At 44.7% G+C, this 15,218-nt stretch overlaps 35 non-coding genes across 35 annotated transcripts; all 35 read right to left on the bottom strand.

Moving 5' to 3' along the window:
* Nucleotides 1–539: 539 nt before the first annotated feature.
* Nucleotides 540–610, bottom strand: trnag-gcc (transfer RNA glycine (anticodon GCC)). Its single transcript has one exon. It is a non-coding gene; the product is annotated as a tRNA-Gly (tRNA).
* Nucleotides 611–722: 112 nt separating this feature from the next.
* On the bottom strand, nt 723–794 carry trnad-guc (transfer RNA aspartic acid (anticodon GUC)). Its single transcript has one exon. It is a non-coding gene; the product is annotated as a tRNA-Asp (tRNA).
* Nucleotides 795–1,344: 550 nt separating this feature from the next.
* Nucleotides 1,345–1,415, bottom strand: trnag-gcc (transfer RNA glycine (anticodon GCC)). Its single transcript has one exon. It is a non-coding gene; the product is annotated as a tRNA-Gly (tRNA).
* Nucleotides 1,416–1,527: 112 nt separating this feature from the next.
* trnad-guc (transfer RNA aspartic acid (anticodon GUC)) lies at nt 1,528–1,599 on the bottom strand. The gene has a single exon. It is a non-coding gene; the product is annotated as a tRNA-Asp (tRNA).
* Nucleotides 1,600–2,149: 550 nt separating this feature from the next.
* Nucleotides 2,150–2,220, bottom strand: trnag-gcc (transfer RNA glycine (anticodon GCC)). Its single transcript has one exon. It is a non-coding gene; the product is annotated as a tRNA-Gly (tRNA).
* Nucleotides 2,221–2,331: 111 nt separating this feature from the next.
* Nucleotides 2,332–2,403, bottom strand: trnad-guc (transfer RNA aspartic acid (anticodon GUC)). The gene has a single exon. It is a non-coding gene; the product is annotated as a tRNA-Asp (tRNA).
* A 549-nt stretch (nt 2,404–2,952) lies between these two features.
* trnag-gcc (transfer RNA glycine (anticodon GCC)) lies at nt 2,953–3,023 on the bottom strand. The gene has a single exon. It is a non-coding gene; the product is annotated as a tRNA-Gly (tRNA).
* Nucleotides 3,024–3,135: 112 nt separating this feature from the next.
* trnad-guc (transfer RNA aspartic acid (anticodon GUC)) lies at nt 3,136–3,207 on the bottom strand. The gene has a single exon. It is a non-coding gene; the product is annotated as a tRNA-Asp (tRNA).
* Nucleotides 3,208–3,756: 549 nt separating this feature from the next.
* On the bottom strand, nt 3,757–3,827 carry trnag-gcc (transfer RNA glycine (anticodon GCC)). The gene has a single exon. It is a non-coding gene; the product is annotated as a tRNA-Gly (tRNA).
* A 112-nt stretch (nt 3,828–3,939) lies between these two features.
* On the bottom strand, nt 3,940–4,011 carry trnad-guc (transfer RNA aspartic acid (anticodon GUC)). The gene has a single exon. It is a non-coding gene; the product is annotated as a tRNA-Asp (tRNA).
* A 550-nt stretch (nt 4,012–4,561) lies between these two features.
* Nucleotides 4,562–4,632, bottom strand: trnag-gcc (transfer RNA glycine (anticodon GCC)). Its single transcript has one exon. It is a non-coding gene; the product is annotated as a tRNA-Gly (tRNA).
* A 113-nt stretch (nt 4,633–4,745) lies between these two features.
* On the bottom strand, nt 4,746–4,817 carry trnad-guc (transfer RNA aspartic acid (anticodon GUC)). Its single transcript has one exon. It is a non-coding gene; the product is annotated as a tRNA-Asp (tRNA).
* Nucleotides 4,818–5,367: 550 nt separating this feature from the next.
* Nucleotides 5,368–5,438, bottom strand: trnag-gcc (transfer RNA glycine (anticodon GCC)). Its single transcript has one exon. It is a non-coding gene; the product is annotated as a tRNA-Gly (tRNA).
* A 112-nt stretch (nt 5,439–5,550) lies between these two features.
* Nucleotides 5,551–5,622, bottom strand: trnad-guc (transfer RNA aspartic acid (anticodon GUC)). Its single transcript has one exon. It is a non-coding gene; the product is annotated as a tRNA-Asp (tRNA).
* Nucleotides 5,623–6,176: 554 nt separating this feature from the next.
* On the bottom strand, nt 6,177–6,247 carry trnag-gcc (transfer RNA glycine (anticodon GCC)). Its single transcript has one exon. It is a non-coding gene; the product is annotated as a tRNA-Gly (tRNA).
* A 112-nt stretch (nt 6,248–6,359) lies between these two features.
* On the bottom strand, nt 6,360–6,431 carry trnad-guc (transfer RNA aspartic acid (anticodon GUC)). The gene has a single exon. It is a non-coding gene; the product is annotated as a tRNA-Asp (tRNA).
* Nucleotides 6,432–6,981: 550 nt separating this feature from the next.
* trnag-gcc (transfer RNA glycine (anticodon GCC)) lies at nt 6,982–7,052 on the bottom strand. Its single transcript has one exon. It is a non-coding gene; the product is annotated as a tRNA-Gly (tRNA).
* A 116-nt stretch (nt 7,053–7,168) lies between these two features.
* trnad-guc (transfer RNA aspartic acid (anticodon GUC)) lies at nt 7,169–7,240 on the bottom strand. Its single transcript has one exon. It is a non-coding gene; the product is annotated as a tRNA-Asp (tRNA).
* Nucleotides 7,241–7,790: 550 nt separating this feature from the next.
* On the bottom strand, nt 7,791–7,861 carry trnag-gcc (transfer RNA glycine (anticodon GCC)). The gene has a single exon. It is a non-coding gene; the product is annotated as a tRNA-Gly (tRNA).
* A 112-nt stretch (nt 7,862–7,973) lies between these two features.
* Nucleotides 7,974–8,045, bottom strand: trnad-guc (transfer RNA aspartic acid (anticodon GUC)). Its single transcript has one exon. It is a non-coding gene; the product is annotated as a tRNA-Asp (tRNA).
* Nucleotides 8,046–8,594: 549 nt separating this feature from the next.
* On the bottom strand, nt 8,595–8,665 carry trnag-gcc (transfer RNA glycine (anticodon GCC)). Its single transcript has one exon. It is a non-coding gene; the product is annotated as a tRNA-Gly (tRNA).
* Nucleotides 8,666–8,778: 113 nt separating this feature from the next.
* On the bottom strand, nt 8,779–8,850 carry trnad-guc (transfer RNA aspartic acid (anticodon GUC)). Its single transcript has one exon. It is a non-coding gene; the product is annotated as a tRNA-Asp (tRNA).
* Nucleotides 8,851–9,399: 549 nt separating this feature from the next.
* Nucleotides 9,400–9,470, bottom strand: trnag-gcc (transfer RNA glycine (anticodon GCC)). The gene has a single exon. It is a non-coding gene; the product is annotated as a tRNA-Gly (tRNA).
* Nucleotides 9,471–9,582: 112 nt separating this feature from the next.
* On the bottom strand, nt 9,583–9,654 carry trnad-guc (transfer RNA aspartic acid (anticodon GUC)). Its single transcript has one exon. It is a non-coding gene; the product is annotated as a tRNA-Asp (tRNA).
* A 549-nt stretch (nt 9,655–10,203) lies between these two features.
* trnag-gcc (transfer RNA glycine (anticodon GCC)) lies at nt 10,204–10,274 on the bottom strand. Its single transcript has one exon. It is a non-coding gene; the product is annotated as a tRNA-Gly (tRNA).
* Nucleotides 10,275–10,386: 112 nt separating this feature from the next.
* trnad-guc (transfer RNA aspartic acid (anticodon GUC)) lies at nt 10,387–10,458 on the bottom strand. Its single transcript has one exon. It is a non-coding gene; the product is annotated as a tRNA-Asp (tRNA).
* Nucleotides 10,459–11,006: 548 nt separating this feature from the next.
* trnag-gcc (transfer RNA glycine (anticodon GCC)) lies at nt 11,007–11,077 on the bottom strand. Its single transcript has one exon. It is a non-coding gene; the product is annotated as a tRNA-Gly (tRNA).
* A 112-nt stretch (nt 11,078–11,189) lies between these two features.
* On the bottom strand, nt 11,190–11,261 carry trnad-guc (transfer RNA aspartic acid (anticodon GUC)). The gene has a single exon. It is a non-coding gene; the product is annotated as a tRNA-Asp (tRNA).
* Nucleotides 11,262–11,810: 549 nt separating this feature from the next.
* trnag-gcc (transfer RNA glycine (anticodon GCC)) lies at nt 11,811–11,881 on the bottom strand. The gene has a single exon. It is a non-coding gene; the product is annotated as a tRNA-Gly (tRNA).
* Nucleotides 11,882–11,993: 112 nt separating this feature from the next.
* On the bottom strand, nt 11,994–12,065 carry trnad-guc (transfer RNA aspartic acid (anticodon GUC)). The gene has a single exon. It is a non-coding gene; the product is annotated as a tRNA-Asp (tRNA).
* A 549-nt stretch (nt 12,066–12,614) lies between these two features.
* On the bottom strand, nt 12,615–12,685 carry trnag-gcc (transfer RNA glycine (anticodon GCC)). Its single transcript has one exon. It is a non-coding gene; the product is annotated as a tRNA-Gly (tRNA).
* A 112-nt stretch (nt 12,686–12,797) lies between these two features.
* On the bottom strand, nt 12,798–12,869 carry trnad-guc (transfer RNA aspartic acid (anticodon GUC)). Its single transcript has one exon. It is a non-coding gene; the product is annotated as a tRNA-Asp (tRNA).
* Nucleotides 12,870–13,419: 550 nt separating this feature from the next.
* On the bottom strand, nt 13,420–13,490 carry trnag-gcc (transfer RNA glycine (anticodon GCC)). The gene has a single exon. It is a non-coding gene; the product is annotated as a tRNA-Gly (tRNA).
* A 112-nt stretch (nt 13,491–13,602) lies between these two features.
* Nucleotides 13,603–13,674, bottom strand: trnad-guc (transfer RNA aspartic acid (anticodon GUC)). Its single transcript has one exon. It is a non-coding gene; the product is annotated as a tRNA-Asp (tRNA).
* Nucleotides 13,675–14,224: 550 nt separating this feature from the next.
* On the bottom strand, nt 14,225–14,295 carry trnag-gcc (transfer RNA glycine (anticodon GCC)). The gene has a single exon. It is a non-coding gene; the product is annotated as a tRNA-Gly (tRNA).
* Nucleotides 14,296–15,218: the final 923 nt, after the last annotated feature.

Below are 15,218 nucleotides of genomic sequence, written 5' to 3'. Positions count from 1 at the left end.
TGGGCCTTTGAAAAACGTGGAGCATTGGTACTAACCATAAGTTTGCAGTGTTGGGCTTTAACCCTTCTAACAAAAACATCTGTATAGACTGAATGGTTAGAGCTGGAAAGTACTGTGACCCCTCCATGGACAGCTGGGACTCTCACGAACACGTACATGTAATCGATTTCGCTCTATACCACTCACAGGCCACACAGTCGTAGTTAGAAGGTGACGAGTTTGTGGGATGTCCCAGGACATTGTCACAAATGTCAAACTCAAGACAGTTGTCAATGACCAGTTGGTTTCTCGTTTCCCATTTAACAACTAAAGCCTTGCACAAAGTAAATCACCTCACACACTGGACATCTACAATGGATTCACCAAAGTCTCCTGAGAATGAGTAAATGTCCAAACTGAAAGTGAAAGCAAAGTCTGATTTATCAAGAGTCGGTTGAGATTTCGACCAAGATCAGAGATTTCTGTTGGCCTGGCAATCGAACATAGATTTATTCCTCAGGAGTTTGCATACTTCTCGAAATTACATGTTCAAAACATCCTGCATTGGCCGGGAATCGAACCCGGGCCTCCCGCGTGGCAGGCGAGAATTCTACCACTGAACAACCAATGCCTTGGAATACGGAGATAAGGCTGGAAATCGTATCATAAAGCTTCATCTCCAAGCATATTTTTCGCTTTGTGGGCTCAGCTACATTTTTCACCCTAAAAAAAAGCAGTGGTTTCTCCCCGTCGGGGAATTGAACCCCGGTCTCCCGCGTGACAGGCGGGGATACTCACCACTATACTAACGAGGAGCTGATGTGTTGGGCCTTTGAAAAAACGTGGAGCATTGGTACTAACCATAAGTTTGCAGTGTTGGGCTTTAACCCTTCTAACAAAAACATCTGTATAGACTGAATGGTTAGAGCTGGAAAGTACTGTGACCCCTCCATGGACAGCTGGGACTCTCACGAACACGTACATGTAATCGATTTCGCTCTATACCACTCACAGGCCACACAGTCGTAGTTAGAAGGTGACGAGTTTGTGGGATGTCCCAGGACATTGTCACAAATGTCAAACTCAAGACAGTTGTCAATGACCAGTTGGTTTCTCGTTTCCCATTTAACAACTAAAGCCTTGCACAAAGTAAATCACCTCACACACTGGACATCTACAATGGATTCACCAAAGTCTCCTGAGAATGAGTAAATGTCCAAACTGAAAGTGAAAGCAAAGTCTGATTTATCAAGAGTCGGTTGAGATTTCGACCAAGATCAGAGATTTCTGTTGGCCTGGCAATCGAACATAGATTTATTCCTCAGGAGTTTGCATACTTCTCGAAATTACATGTTCAAAACATCCTGCATTGGCCGGGAATCGAACCCGGGCCTCCCGCGTGGCAGGCGAGAATTCTACCACTGAACAACCAATGCCTTGGAATACGGAGATAAGGCTGGAAATCGTATCATAAAGCTTCATCTCCAAGCATATTTTTCGCTTTGTGGGCTCAGCTACATTTTTCACCCTAAAAAAAAGCAGTGGTTTCTCCCCGTCGGGGAATTGAACCCCGGTCTCCCGCGTGACAGGCGGGGATACTCACCACTATACTAACGAGGAGCTGATGTGTTGGGCCTTTGAAAAAACGTGGAGCATTGGTACTAACCATAAGTTTGCAGTGTTGGGCTTTAACCCTTCTAACAAAAACATCTGTATAGACTGAATGGTTAGAGCTGGAAAGTACTGTGACCCCTCCATGGACAGCTGGGACTCTCACGAACACGTACATGTAATCGATTTCGCTCTATACCACTCACAGGCCACACAGTCGTAGTTAGAAGGTGACGAGTTTGTGGGATGTCCCAGGACATTGTCACAAATGTCAAACTCAAGACAGTTGTCAATGACCAGTTGGTTTCTCGTTTCCCATTTAACAACTAAAGCCTTGCACAAAGTAAATCACCTCACACACTGGACATCTACAATGGATTCACCAAAGTCTCCTGAGAATGAGTAAATGTCCAAACTGAAAGTGAAAGCAAAGTCTGATTTATCAAGAGTCGGTTGAGATTTCGACCAAGATCAGAGATTTCTGTTGGCCTGGCAATCGAACATAGATTTATTCCTCAGGAGTTTGCATACTTCTCGAAATTACATGTTCAAAACATCCTGCATTGGCCGGGAATCGAACCCGGGCCTCCCGCGTGGCAGGCGAGAATTCTACCACTGAACAACCAATGCCTTGGAATACGGAGATAAGGCTGGAAATCGTATCATAAAGCTTCATCTCCAAGCATATTTTTCGCTTTGTGGGCTCAGCTACATTTTTCACCCTAAAAAAAAGCAGTGTTTCTCCCCGTCGGGGAATTGAACCCCGGTCTCCCGCGTGACAGGCGGGGATACTCACCACTATACTAACGAGGAGCTGATGTGTTGGGCCTTTGAAAAACGTGGAGCATTGGTACTAACCATAAGTTTGCAGTGTTGGGCTTTAACCCTTCTAACAAAAACATCTGTATAGACTGAATGGTTAGAGCTGGAAAGTACTGTGACCCCTCCATGGACAGCTGGGACTCTCACGAACACGTACATGTAATCGATTTCGCTCTATACCACTCACAGGCCACACAGTCGTAGTTAGAAGGTGACGAGTTTGTGGGATGTCCCAGGACATTGTCACAAATGTCAAACTCAAGACAGTTGTCAATGACCAGTTGGTTTCTCGTTTCCCATTTAACAACTAAAGCCTTGCACAAAGTAAATCACCTCACACACTGGACATCTACAATGGATTCACCAAAGTCTCCTGAGAATGAGTAAATGTCCAAACTGAAAGTGAAAGCAAAGTCTGATTTATCAAGAGTCGGTTGAGATTTCGACCAAGATCAGAGATTTCTGTTGGCCTGGCAATCGAACATAGATTTATTCCTCAGGAGTTTGCATACTTCTCGAAATTACATGTTCAAAACATCCTGCATTGGCCGGGAATCGAACCCGGGCCTCCCGCGTGGCAGGCGAGAATTCTACCACTGAACAACCAATGCCTTGGAATACGGAGATAAGGCTGGAAATCGTATCATAAAGCTTCATCTCCAAGCATATTTTTCGCTTTGTGGGCTCAGCTACATTTTTCACCCTAAAAAAAAGCAGTGGTTTCTCCCCGTCGGGGAATTGAACCCCGGTCTCCCGCGTGACAGGCGGGGATACTCACCACTATACTAACGAGGAGCTGATGTGTTGGGCCTTTGAAAAACGTGGAGCATTGGTACTAACCATAAGTTTGCAGTGTTGGGCTTTAACCCTTCTAACAAAAACATCTGTATAGACTGAATGGTTAGAGCTGGAAAGTACTGTGACCCCTCCATGGACAGCTGGGACTCTCACGAACACGTACATGTAATCGATTTCGCTCTATACCACTCACAGGCCACACAGTCGTAGTTAGAAGGTGACGAGTTTGTGGGATGTCCCAGGACATTGTCACAAATGTCAAACTCAAGACAGTTGTCAATGACCAGTTGGTTTCTCGTTTCCCATTTAACAACTAAAGCCTTGCACAAAGTAAATCACCTCACACACTGGACATCTACAATGGATTCACCAAAGTCTCCTGAGAATGAGTAAATGTCCAAACTGAAAGTGAAAGCAAAGTCTGATTTATCAAGAGTCGGTTGAGATTTCGACCAAGATCAGAGATTTCTGTTGGCCTGGCAATCGAACATAGATTTATTCCTCAGGAGTTTGCATACTTCTCGAAATTACATGTTCAAAACATCCTGCATTGGCCGGGAATCGAACCCGGGCCTCCCGCGTGGCAGGCGAGAATTCTACCACTGAACAACCAATGCCTTGGAATACGGAGATAAGGCTGGAAATCGTATCATAAAGCTTCATCTCCAAGCATATTTTTCGCTTTGTGGGCTCAGCTACATTTTTCACCCTAAAAAAAAGCAGTGCTTTCTCCCCGTCGGGGAATTGAACCCCGGTCTCCCGCGTGACAGGCGGGGATACTCACCACTATACTAACGAGGAGCTGATGTGTTGGGCCTTTGAAAAAACGTGGAGCATTGGTACTAACCATAAGTTTGCAGTGTTGGGCTTTAACCCTTCTAACAAAAACATCTGTATAGACTGAATGGTTAGAGCTGGAAAGTACTGTGACCCCTCCATGGACAGCTGGGACTCTCACGAACACGTACATGTAATCGATTTCGCTCTATACCACTCACAGGCCACACAGTCGTAGTTAGAAGGTGACGAGTTTGTGGGATGTCCCAGGACATTGTCACAAATGTCAAACTCAAGACAGTTGTCAATGACCAGTTGGTTTCTCGTTTCCCATTTAACAACTAAAGCCTTGCACAAAGTAAATCACCTCACACACTGGACATCTACAATGGATTCACCAAAGTCTCCTGAGAATGAGTAAATGTCCAAACTGAAAGTGAAAGCAAAGTCTGATTTATCAAGAGTCGGTTGAGATTTCGACCAAGATCAGAGATTTCTGTTGGCCTGGCAATCGAACATAGATTTATTCCTCAGGAGTTTGCATACTTCTCGAAATTACATGTTCAAAACATCCTGCATTGGCCGGGAATCGAACCCGGGCCTCCCGCGTGGCAGGCGAGAATTCTACCACTGAACAACCAATGCCTTGGAATACGGAGATAAGGCTGGAAATCGTATCATAAAGCTTCATCTCCAAGCATATTTTTCGCTTTGTGGGCTCAGCTACATTTTTCACCCTAAAAAAAAAGCAGTGGTTTCTCCCCGTCGGGGAATTGAACCCCGGTCTCCCGCGTGACAGGCGGGGATACTCACCACTATACTAACGAGGAGCTGATGTGTTGGGCCTTTGAAAAAACGTGGAGCATTGGTACTAACCATAAGTTTGCAGTGTTGGGCTTTAACCCTTCTAACAAAAACATCTGTATAGACTGAATGGTTAGAGCTGGAAAGTACTGTGACCCCTCCATGGACAGCTGGGACTCTCACGAACACGTACATGTAATCGATTTCGCTCTATACCACTCACAGGCCACACAGTCGTAGTTAGAAGGTGACGAGTTTGTGGGATGTCCCAGGACATTGTCACAAATGTCAAACTCAAGACAGTTGTCAATGACCAGTTGGTTTCTCGTTTCCCATTTAACAACTAAAGCCTTGCACAAAGTAAATCACCTCACACACTGGACATCTACAATGGATTCACCAAAGTCTCCTGAGAATGAGTAAATGTCCAAACTGAAAGTGAAAGCAAAGTCTGATTTATCAAGAGTCGGTTGAGATTTCGACCAAGATCAGAGATTTCTGTTGGCCTGGCAATCGAACATAGATTTATTCCTCAGGAGTTTGCATACTTCTCGAAATTACATGTTCAAAACATCCTGCATTGGCCGGGAATCGAACCCGGGCCTCCCGCGTGGCAGGCGAGAATTCTACCACTGAACAACCAATGCCTTGGAATACGGAGATAAGGCTGGAAATCGTATCATAAAGCTTCATCTCCAAGCATATTTTTCGCTTTGTGGGCTCAGCTACATTTTTCACCCTAAAAAAAAGCAGTGGTTTCTCCCCGTCGGGGAATTGAACCCCGGTCTCCCGCGTGACAGGCGGGGATACTCACCACTATACTAACGAGGAGCTGATGTGTTGGGCCTTTGAAAAAACGTGGAGCATTGGTACTAACCATAAGTTTGCAGTGTTGGGCTTTAACCCTTCTAACAAAAACATCTGTATAGACTGAATGGTTAGAGCTGGAAAGTACTGTGACCCCTCCATGGACAGCTGGGACTCTCACGAACACGTACATGTAATCGATTTCGCTCTATACCACTCACAGGCCACACAGTCGTAGTTAGAAGGTGACGAGTTTGTTTGTGGGATGTCCCAGGACATTGTCACAAATGTCAAACTCAAGACAGTTGTCAATGACCAGTTGGTTTCTCGTTTCCCATTTAACAACTAAAGCCTTGCACAAAGTAAATCACCTCACACACTGGACATCTACAATGGATTCACCAAAGTCTCCTGAGAATGAGTAAATGTCCAAACTGAAAGTGAAAGCAAAGTCTGATTTATCAAGAGTCGGTTGAGATTTCGACCAAGATCAGAGATTTCTGTTGGCCTGGCAATCGAACATAGATTTATTCCTCAGGAGTTTGCATACTTCTCGAAATTACATGTTCAAAACATCCTGCATTGGCCGGGAATCGAACCCGGGCCTCCCGCGTGGCAGGCGAGAATTCTACCACTGAACAACCAATGCCTTGGAATACGGAGATAAGGCTGGAAATCGTATCATAAAGCTTCATCTCCAAGCATATTTTTCGCTTTGTGGGCTCAGCTACATTTTTCACCCTAAAAAAAAGCAGTGCTTTCTCCCCGTCGGGGAATTGAACCCCGGTCTCCCGCGTGACAGGCGGGGATACTCACCACTATACTAACGAGGAGCTGATGTGTTGGGCCTTTGAAAAAACGTGGAGCATTGGTACTAACCATAAGTTTGCAGTGTTGGGCTTTAACCCTTCTAACAAAAACATCTGTATAGACTGAATGGTTAGAGCTGGAAAGTACTGTGACCCCTCCATGGACAGCTGGGACTCTCACGAACACGTACATGTAATCGATTTCGCTCTATACCACTCACAGGCCACACAGTCGTAGTTAGAAGGTGACGAGTTTGTGGGATGTCCCAGGACATTGTCACAAATGTCAAACTCAAGACAGTTGTCAATGACCAGTTGGTTTCTCGTTTCCCATTTAACAACTAAAGCCTTGCACAAAGTAAATCACCTCACACACTGGACATCTACAATGGATTCACCAAAGTCTCCTGAGAATGAGTAAATGTCCAAACTGAAAGTGAAAGCAAAGTCTGATTTATCAAGAGTCGGTTGAGATTTCGACCAAGATCAGAGATTTCTGTTGGCCTGGCAATCGAACATAGATTTATTCCTCAGGAGTTTGCATACTTCTCGAAATTACATGTTCAAAACATCCTGCATTGGCCGGGAATCGAACCCGGGCCTCCCGCGTGGCAGGCGAGAATTCTACCACTGAACAACCAATGCCTTGGAATACGGAGATAAGGAAGGCTGGAAATCGTATCATAAAGCTTCATCTCCAAGCATATTTTTCGATTTGTGGGCTCAGCTACATTTTTCACCCTAAAAAAAAGCAGTGCTTTCTCCCCGTCGGGGAATTGAACCCCGGTCTCCCGCGTGACAGGCGGGGATACTCACCACTATACTAACGAGGAGCTGATGTGTTGGGCCTTTGAAAAAACGTGGAGCATTGGTACTAACCATAAGTTTGCAGTGTTGGGCTTTAACCCTTCTAACAAAAACATCTGTATAGACTGAATGGTTAGAGCTGGAAAGTACTGTGACCCCTCCATGGACAGCTGGGACTCTCACGAACACGTACATGTAATCGATTTCGCTCTATACCACTCACAGGCCACACAGTCGTAGTTAGAAGGTGACGAGTTTGTGGGATGTCCCAGGACATTGTCACAAATGTCAAACTCAAGACAGTTGTCAATGACCAGTTGGTTTCTCGTTTCCCATTTAACAACTAAAGCCTTGCACAAAGTAAATCACCTCACACACTGGACATCTACAATGGATTCACCAAAGTCTCCTGAGAATGAGTAAATGTCCAAACTGAAAGTGAAAGCAAAGTCTGATTTATCAAGAGTCGGTTGAGATTTCGACCAAGATCAGAGATTTCTGTTGGCCTGGCAATCGAACATAGATTTATTCCTCAGGAGTTTGCATACTTCTCGAAATTACATGTTCAAAACATCCTGCATTGGCCGGGAATCGAACCCGGGCCTCCCGCGTGGCAGGCGAGAATTCTACCACTGAACAACCAATGCCTTGGAATACGGAGATAAGGCTGGAAATCGTATCATAAAGCTTCATCTCCAAGCATATTTTTCGCTTTGTGGGCTCAGCTACATTTTTCACCCTAAAAAAAAGCAGTGGTTTCTCCCCGTCGGGGAATTGAACCCCGGTCTCCCGCGTGACAGGCGGGGATACTCACCACTATACTAACGAGGAGCTGATGTGTTGGGCCTTTGAAAAACGTGGAGCATTGGTACTAACCATAAGTTTGCAGTGTTGGGCTTTAACCCTTCTAACAAAAACATCTGTATAGACTGAATGGTTAGAGCTGGAAAGTACTGTGACCCCTCCATGGACAGCTGGGACTCTCACGAACACGTACATGTAATCGATTTCGCTCTATACCACTCACAGGCCACACAGTCGTAGTTAGAAGGTGACGAGTTTGTGGGATGTCCCAGGACATTGTCACAAATGTCAAACTCAAGACAGTTGTCAATGACCAGTTGGTTTCTCGTTTCCCATTTAACAACTAAAGCCTTGCACAAAGTAAATCACCTCACACACTGGACATCTACAATGGATTCACCAAAGTCTCCTGAGAATGAGTAAATGTCCAAACTGAAAGTGAAAGCAAAGTCTGATTTATCAAGAGTCGGTTGAGATTTCGACCAAGATCAGAGATTTCTGTTGGCCTGGCAATCGAACATAGATTTATTCCTCAGGAGTTTGCATACTTCTCGAAATTACATGTTCAAAACATCCTGCATTGGCCGGGAATCGAACCCGGGCCTCCCGCGTGGCAGGCGAGAATTCTACCACTGAACAACCAATGCCTTGGAATACGGAGATAAGGCTGGAAATCGTATCATAAAGCTTCATCTCCAAGCATATTTTTCGCTTTGTGGGCTCAGCTACATTTTTCACCCTAAAAAAAAAGCAGTGCTTTCTCCCCGTCGGGGAATTGAACCCCGGTCTCCCGCGTGACAGGCGGGGATACTCACCACTATACTAACGAGGAGCTGATGTGTTGAGCCTTTGAAAAAACGTGGAGCATTGGTACTAACCATAAGTTTGCAGTGTTGGGCTTTAACCCTTCTAACAAAAACATCTGTATAGACTGAATGGTTAGAGCTGGAAAGTACTGTGACCCCCTATGGACAGCTGGGACTCTCACGAACACGTACATGTAATCGATTTCGCTCTATACCACTCACAGGCCACACAGTCGTAGTTAGAAGGTGACGAGTTTGTGGGATGTCCCAGGACATTGTCACAAATGTCAAACTCAAGACAGTTGTCAATGACCAGTTGGTTTCTCGTTTCCCATTTAACAACTAAAGCCTTGCACAAAGTAAATCACCTCACACACTGGACATCTACAATGGATTCACCAAAGTCTCCTGAGAATGAGTAAATGTCCAAACTGAAAGTGAAAGCAAAGTCTGATTTATCAAGAGTCGGTTGAGATTTCGACCAAGATCAGAGATTTCTGTTGGCCTGGCAATCGAACATAGATTTATTCCTCAGGAGTTTGCATACTTCTCGAAATTACATGTTCAAAACATCCTGCATTGGCCGGGAATCGAACCCGGGCCTCCCGCGTGGCAGGCGAGAATTCTACCACTGAACAACCAATGCCTTGGAATACGGAGATAAGGCTGGAAATCGTATCATAAAGCTTCATCTCCAAGCATATTTTTCGCTTTGTGGGCTCAGCTACATTTTTCACCCTAAAAAAAAGCAGTGCTTTCTCCCCGTCGGGGAATTGAACCCCGGTCTCCCGCGTGACAGGCGGGGATACTCACCACTATACTAACGAGGAGCTGATGTGTTGGGCCTTTGAAAAACGTGGAGCATTGGTACTAACCATAAGTTTGCAGTGTTGGGCTTTAACCCTTCTAACAAAAACATCTGTATAGACTGAATGGTTAGAGCTGGAAAGTACTGTGACCCCTCCATGGACAGCTGGGACTCTCACGAACACGTACATGTAATCGATTTCGCTCTATACCACTCACAGGCCACACAGTCGTAGTTAGAAGGTGACGAGTTTGTGGGATGTCCCAGGACATTGTCACAAATGTCAAACTCAAGACAGTTGTCAATGACCAGTTGGTTTCTCGTTTCCCATTTAACAACTAAAGCCTTGCACAAAGTAAATCACCTCACACACTGGACATCTACAATGGATTCACCAAAGTCTCCTGAGAATGAGTAAATGTCCAAACTGAAAGTGAAAGCAAAGTCTGATTTATCAAGAGTCGGTTGAGATTTCGACCAAGATCAGAGATTTCTGTTGGCCTGGCAATCGAACATAGATTTATTCCTCAGGAGTTTGCATACTTCTCGAAATTACATGTTCAAAACATCCTGCATTGGCCGGGAATCGAACCCGGGCCTCCCGCGTGGCAGGCGAGAATTCTACCACTGAACAACCAATGCCTTGGAATACGGAGATAAGGCTGGAAATCGTATCATAAAGCTTCATCTCCAAGCATATTTTTCGCTTTGTGGGCTCAGCTACATTTTTCACCCTAAAAAAAAGCAGTGCTTTCTCCCCGTCGGGGAATTGAACCCCGGTCTCCCGCGTGACAGGCGGGGATACTCACCACTATACTAACGAGGAGCTGATGTGTTGGGCCTTTGAAAAACGTGGAGCATTGGTACTAACCATAAGTTTGCAGTGTTGGGCTTTAACCCTTCTAACAAAAACATCTGTATAGACTGAATGGTTAGAGCTGGAAAGTATGTGACCCCTCTATGGACAGCTGGGACTCTCACGAACACGTACATGTAATCGATTTCGCTCTATACCACTCACAGGCCACACAGTCGTAGTTAGAAGGTGACGAGTTTGTGGGATGTCCCAGGACATTGTCACAAATGTCAAACTCAAGACAGTTGTCAATGACCAGTTGGTTTCTCGTTTCCCATTTAACAACTAAAGCCTTGCACAAAGTAAATCACCTCACACACTGGACATCTACAATGGATTCACCAAAGTCTCCTGAGAATGAGTAAATGTCCAAACTGAAAGTGAAAGCAAAGTCTGATTTATCAAGAGTCGGTTGAGATTTCGACCAAGATCAGAGATTTCTGTTGGCCTGGCAATCGAACATAGATTTATTCCTCAGGAGTTTGCATACTTCTCGAAATTACATGTTCAAAACATCCTGCATTGGCCGGGAATCGAACCCGGGCCTCCCGCGTGGCAGGCGAGAATTCTACCACTGAACAACCAATGCCTTGGAATACGGAGATAAGGCTGGAAATCGTATCATAAAGCTTCATCTCCAAGCATATTTTTCGCTTTGTGGGCTCAGCTACATTTTTCACCCTAAAAAAAAGCAGTGCTTTCTCCCCGTCGGGGAATTGAACCCCGGTCTCCCGCGTGACAGGCGGGGATACTCACCACTATACTAACGAGGAGCTGATGTGTTGGGCCTTTGAAAAACGTGGAGCATTGGTACTAACCATAAGTTTGCAGTGTTGGGCTTTAACCCTTCTAACAAAAACATCTGTATAGACTGAATGGTTAGAGCTGGAAAGTACTGTGACCCCTCCATGGACAGCTGGGACTCTCACGAACACGTACATGTAATCGATTTCGCTCTATACCACTCACAGGCCACACAGTCGTAGTTAGAAGGTGACGAGTTTGTGGGATGTCCCAGGACATTGTCACAAATGTCAAACTCAAGACAGTTGTCAATGACCAGTTGGTTTCTCGTTTCCCATTTAACAACTAAAGCCTTGCACAAAGTAAATCACCTCACACACTGGACATCTACAATGGATTCACCAAAGTCTCCTGAGAATGAGTAAATGTCCAAACTGAAAGTGAAAGCAAAGTCTGATTTATCAAGAGTCGGTTGAGATTTCGACCAAGATCAGAGATTTCTGTTGGCCTGGCAATCGAACATAGATTTATTCCTCAGGAGTTTGCATACTTCTCGAAATTACATGTTCAAAACATCCTGCATTGGCCGGGAATCGAACCCGGGCCTCCCGCGTGGCAGGCGAGAATTCTACCACTGAACAACCAATGCCTTGGAATACGGAGATAAGGCTGGAAATCGTATCATAAAGCTTCATCTCCAAGCATATTTTTCGCTTTGTGGGCTCAGCTACATTTTTCACCCTAAAAAAAAGCAGTGCTTTCTCCCCGTCGGGGAATTGAACCCCGGTCTCCCGCGTGACAGGCGGGGATACTCACCACTATACTAACGAGGAGCTGATGTGTTGGGCCTTTGAAAAACGTGGAGCATTGGTACTAACCATAAGTTTGCAGTGTTGGGCTTTAACCCTTCTAACAAAAACATCTGTATAGACTGAATGGTTAGAGCTGGAAAGTACTGTGACCCCTCTATGGACAGCTGGGACTCTCACGAACACGTACATGTAATCGATTTCGCTCTATACCACTCACAGGCCACACAGTCGTAGTTAGAAGGTGACGAGTTTGTGGGATGTCCCAGGACATTGTCACAAATGTCAAACTCAAGACAGTTGTCAATGACCAGTTGGTTTCTCGTTTCCCATTTAACAACTAAAGCCTTGCACAAAGTAAATCACCTCACACACTGGACATCTACAATGGATTCACCAAAGTCTCCTGAGAATGAGTAAATGTCCAAACTGAAAGTGAAAGCAAAGTCTGATTTATCAAGAGTCGGTTGAGATTTCGACCAAGATCAGAGATTTCTGTTGGCCTGGCAATCGAACATAGATTTATTCCTCAGGAGTTTGCATACTTCTCGAAATTACATGTTCAAAACATCCTGCATTGGCCGGGAATCGAACCCGGGCCTCCCGCGTGGCAGGCGAGAATTCTACCACTGAACAACCAATGCCTTGGAATACGGAGATAAGGCTGGAAATCGTATCATAAAGCTTCATCTCCAAGCATATTTTTCGATTTGTGGGCTCAGCTACATTTTTCACCCTAAAAAAAAGCAGTGCTTTCTCCCCGTCGGGGAATTGAACCCCGGTCTCCCGCGTGACAGGCGGGGATACTCACCACTATACTAACGAGGAGCTGATGTGTTGAGCCTTTGAAAAAACGTGGAGCATTGGTACTAACCATAAGTTTGCAGTGTTGGGCTTTAACCCTTCTAACAAAAACATCTGTATAGACTGAATGGTTAGAGCTGGAAAGTACTGTGACCCCTCTATGGACAGCTGGGACTCTCACGAACACGTACATGTAATCGATTTCGCTCTATACCACTCACAGGCCACACAGTCGTAGTTAGAAGGTGACGAGTTTGTGGGATGTCCCAGGACATTGTCACAAATGTCAAACTCAAGACAGTTGTCAATGACCAGTTGGTTTCTCGTTTCCCATTTAACAACTAAAGCCTTGCACAAAGTAAATCACCTCACACACTGGACATCTACAATGGATTCACCAAAGTCTCCTGAGAATGAGTAAATGTCCAAACTGAAAGTGAAAGCAAAGTCTGATTTATCAAGAGTCGGTTGAGATTTCGACCAAGATCAGAGATTTCTGTTGGCCTGGCAATCGAACATAGATTTATTCCTCAGGAGTTTGCATACTTCTCGAAATTACATGTTCAAAACATCCTGCATTGGCCGGGAATCGAACCCGGGCCTCCCGCGTGGCAGGCGAGAATTCTACCACTGAACAACCAATGCCTTGGAATACGGAGATAAGGCTGGAAATCGTATCATAAAGCTTCATCTCCAAGCATATTTTTCGCTTTGTGGGCTCAGCTACATTTTTCACCCTAAAAAAAAGCAGTGCTTTCTCCCCGTCGGGGAATTGAACCCCGGTCTCCCGCGTGACAGGCGGGGATACTCACCACTATACTAACGAGGAGCTGATGTGTTGGGCCTTTGAAAAAACGTGGAGCATTGGTACTAACCATAAGTTTGCAGTGTTGGGCTTTAACCCTTCTAACAAAAACATCTGTATAGACTGAATGGTTAGAGCTGGAAAGTACTGTGACCCCTCCATGGACAGCTGGGACTCTCACGAACACGTACATGTAATCGATTTCGCTCTATACCACTCACAGGCCACACAGTCGTAGTTAGAAGGTGACGAGTTTGTGGGATGTCCCAGGACATTGTCACAAATGTCAAACTCAAGACAGTTGTCAATGACCAGTTGGTTTCTCGTTTCCCATTTAACAACTAAAGCCTTGCACAAAGTAAATCACCTCACACACTGGACATCTACAATGGATTCACCAAAGTCTCCTGAGAATGAGTAAATGTCCAAACTGAAAGTGAAAGCAAAGTCTGATTTATCAAGAGTCGGTTGAGATTTCGACCAAGATCAGAGATTTCTGTTGGCCTGGCAATCGAACATAGATTTATTCCTCAGGAGTTTGCATACTTCTCGAAATTACATGTTCAAAACATCCTGCATTGGCCGGGAATCGAACCCGGGCCTCCCGCGTGGCAGGCGAGAATTCTACCACTGAACAACCAATGCCTTGGAATACGGAGATAAGGAAGGCTGGAAATCGTATCATAAAGCTTCATCTCCAAGCATATTTTTCGGTTGTTTTGGGTTGTAGACTCCGTCTCATGCTACCACTAGAGTGAAAGCACCGCCAGCATTTAAAAGTGACCAAAACATCAACCAAGAATCTTTAATATATAAAGCAGGGGTCATTCCACCTCAAATACAAGAAAGAGGATTTTGACACCCACCATCTTAAATTGTCTGAAATCTTTTCTGAAGCTAGTAAAATGATTTTGTTGAAGTAGAATTTGAACTCTGAAAAATTAAGCTAATTGACTGCACCCAAATTGGCCATTTTAAATATAGTATTCAGATAGTATTCAATAAATATAGTACCCAACAGTAAGACATAACGAATCCCCCCAAAATTGTCAAAAGCCACCCATGGACCAGTGCCACCCCATGTCAATCCCACCCCAACAACGGGTATACAGTATCAGTTCTCTAAGTAGTATGAAGCAGTGGCTTGGAGTATTGCTTCTCCATACTATGTAATGTATTCCCTGTGAATCTGGTGATATTTTTTTTCCAGTTCAGAGAAATTAGTAATTGAAGTCACTTACATTATTTAGCTAAAAGTATTGTGAAAGTACCACTAGATGTTACTGTTCCTGCTATACCTCCACACTCTTTTGTCAATTTTGCTGGTCTCTTGAGCTTATCAAATGGATCACAACATTTCCTTTGCAACTTTGTGTAGAAAACCAATAGATTTGTCTTATTATTAATGTCACAACCTGATCTGTTTCACCTGTCTTTGTGATTGTCTCCACCCACCTCCAGGTGTCACCCGTTTTCCCTATTAGACCCTGGGGATTTATTCTGGTGTTCCTGATTGTCTGTTACCAGTTAGTCTTGTCTTGTCAAGTCTACCAGCGTGCTTTTCCATG

This window comes from Oncorhynchus keta, chromosome 6, assembly GCF_023373465.1.
Source record: "Oncorhynchus keta strain PuntledgeMale-10-30-2019 chromosome 6, Oket_V2, whole genome shotgun sequence".
In the NCBI taxonomy this organism is placed as follows: Eukaryota; Metazoa; Chordata; class Actinopteri; order Salmoniformes; family Salmonidae; genus Oncorhynchus; species Oncorhynchus keta.
The sequence above is the reverse complement of the archived record's forward strand: the minus strand, read 5'-3'. Positions and strand labels throughout refer to the sequence as shown.